Raw genomic sequence first — 3,004 nt, 5'->3', positions numbered from 1 at the left:
CCTAATACTGTATCTGAAGTCTCTTTCCAGAAATTCAGCCTTGGTGCAAGATTACAGCCACTAGAGCCAGCCCCACAATAGGCTTTTCTTAGTATGTGCCATTTCTGAGTCTATAGCTTTTGAGGAGGAGGCTCTTTATGAAGTCATAAGGGGCAAGATTCCCAGAGCAGGATACCCAGGGCTTGGTTTACACCTATCGCCATTTTTAGCCCCTGGGGGACCATAGGCAGGCTGGGGGAACTCATATTAATGTGAAAATACCTCATAGTGAAGTGAAAGTTTTATGCAATGGGACCTTTAAGTCTTCTGCAACACAGAATGATGTTCATTTTTTGTCTCTTCGATTTTAAAATCGGCAAGAAAGCAGGGGGTGTTTTAGGGCGTGACTATGATATGGTTGGCAGTGAAACTGTGTAATGTAATGTAGAGTGTAAGGGCTCCTCCCTCTTTCCTCCCTGTCGTCTAAAATTGTCACATCTGCAACCAGGATGGTGGCGCCCGTAACGGCAAACTTGACGACAGATAGCAAACATCCACAAACCGATGGGTGACATCACACAAGCTCTGTCCACTAATTTTACAGTCAATGATTTTAACACGGTTTTTAATGGTTTCTTGAAAGGTCCTGGGTTTCACATGATACTGCTTTTTTTCTTTTTTTAACCAGGATTTTTACCATTTTTATGGTAAACTATAGTCCAAAAGTCCCATTTACAGAATAAAAAATCTGCATCTAGATCAGTGGTTCTTAAAATGGGTACCATGAGGTGTCTTAAAGACAGACAAAGGGGGCCACAAGATATTAACTAGTTAATTACTATCTTTTTATCATCAACGTCGTAATGTGTTCACACCATAAAAACAAGGCAACATTTACTTACACACAATTTGCACAATTCTGTATTATGTTTGAAAACAGAAATAAGCTACGATCACCTTTTCTTTCTTTTTTTACTGTTAAATATGCAGTAGCTAAGACAGGACAGCTCATCTTTGCCGATTGCCATAGTAACCCAACATGCTTTCTGGGTGCACAGCAGTCAGGAATAGCAACTGACAGAGCAAGTGATGGAAAGACTTAAAGGAGAGATTATTTTTGGCATCGTTTAAAAGTGTTTGTGACCCACTGATCTGGATACATAACCTGGATGTCAAATGTCAGATGTTACTGTCAAAATAATGGTCATGCTGTACTATGATAATTTCAGTTTAGGGGGTTAAAAGCTCAATTGGCTCAAACAAACACTGCACACCACGGTTCAGGTACTGCCATGGCAACCTCAGCCACATTCATTTGTTGTCTAGAGCCTTCTTGATTGGGCTTGATTGTTTTTATTTGCATATAAGAGCAATGAAACTGCAATCCTGGTGATTAGACCATATTTAACTATAATCCATTTGCTTATTTAAGAGTTAAATCTGATGTTTTGTCTAAGTTTAATGGTAACTTATATATGTTGGTTTTTGGGAGAAACACTTTATCTTTAAAAAATTAAGCAATATTTGTTGGAATCACATTGAATCAAAAGACTTCTTGTAACGTGAGATGGTTGCAGAGAAATCAACACCCCAGTACGCAGCTCTGTGTGGCTTTCAGCCCTTTCCAGCTAATTGTTTTTCCCGGCAGCTCCCACTGAGTGTGTTTTCTACTTTGTGTATTTTCAGTAACAAAAGAGTCCGCGGACAAGAAAACGACCAGCGCAAAACAAAAGAAACAAGGAAGAACACATGAAAACCATGTCTGCAGGATCTCTCTCTCTCTCTCTCTCTCTCTCTCTCTCTCTCTCTCTCTTTCTCTCTTTCTCTCTTTATTGCATAATTAGAGGAAAGAGCTCTTAGTACATTCAATCAGCATGCTGAAAGATAATATTGACACAACACTGTCCCTTAGGCTTCGACTAAGATCAGCAGCGCACATTCACTTACAGTATGCACATACAGTTGCAGCTCTACATGCATGCAAGGCACACACACACTCGTATGTGGCTTGGTTTTGTGTGTGTGTGTGTGTGTGTGTGTGTGTGTGTGTGTGTGTGTGTGTGTGTGTGTGTGTGTGTGTGTGTGTGTGTGTGTGTAAGGAGAGTGATAGGTGAGGAAAGAGGGGCGGAGGATGACAGACTGCATGCTGACGCTAGTTTATGTGTTCTAAACCCCCCCCCCCCCCCCGGTTTCCCCTCCTCTCTCTGTAGTGTATTTGGTCGTGATGAATCGGCACCCTGCAAAGTACTGCAGCAGCCCACAAGGAGGGCACACTCTCTCCATGCCCATCTCTCTTCATCCCTATCTATCTATCTATCTATCTATCTATCTATCTATCTATCTATCTATCTATATCTCTCTTTTTCTCCCGCTCTAAACACATCCATCTCCCTCTTCTCTTTCTCTGCTCTTCTTCCATTTGTATCATTTGTCAAACTCTCCCTCCCCTTTTGACCATCCTTGTTTTATCTGCAGGAGCATCTCAGAAAAAAGGAAACTACAGTTTAACTAACCATAAAAGTGAAGAAAACATACATAGAATAGAAATTGACCTCATCAGTTCATGCTTTTAGAAAGTTGTCATGTTCCTGCTGCTCGTTGTCATTGTAAAATGATGATACTGGATGCAGAAATGCCAGTATTTGATTGGCTGTGGTGGTCTTGGAAGATCATTCAAAAAAGCAAAGTGTGAGACAAAGGAAGGAGATGTTTATTGAGATCAAACCCTATATTTTTTAATTATCTCTTTGTAGAGTACTGATTCAGATTACCTATAAGCTCGAGGGACTTACAGGAAAACAATGCAGGCATCAAATCCAGTGCAATTTTACCTTATTGATAACAACCTCCCTGTTAACCATTTGTTCTTTTTACACTGTATCAGAGCTGTATTAAGTTACTGCTAAAGCACACAAACATTCCAACTGCTTGGCATTAAAAGCGTTACACTGGCAAAACATGGGATAACTTTAATTGAAATGCAATATTATATATATATATATATATATATATATATATATATATA

General features: G+C 39.8%; 1 protein-coding gene across 1 annotated transcript in view; it reads right to left on the bottom strand.

Moving 5' to 3' along the window:
- The window catches only part of usp54b (ubiquitin specific peptidase 54b), a 55,738-nt gene that overhangs the window by 38,021 nt on the left and 14,713 nt on the right, over positions 1-3,004 (bottom strand).

This window comes from Etheostoma spectabile, chromosome 21, assembly GCF_008692095.1.
Source record: "Etheostoma spectabile isolate EspeVRDwgs_2016 chromosome 21, UIUC_Espe_1.0, whole genome shotgun sequence".
Classification (NCBI taxonomy): Eukaryota; Metazoa; Chordata; class Actinopteri; order Perciformes; family Percidae; genus Etheostoma; species Etheostoma spectabile.
This window is presented reverse-complemented; position numbering and strand designations above follow the sequence as displayed.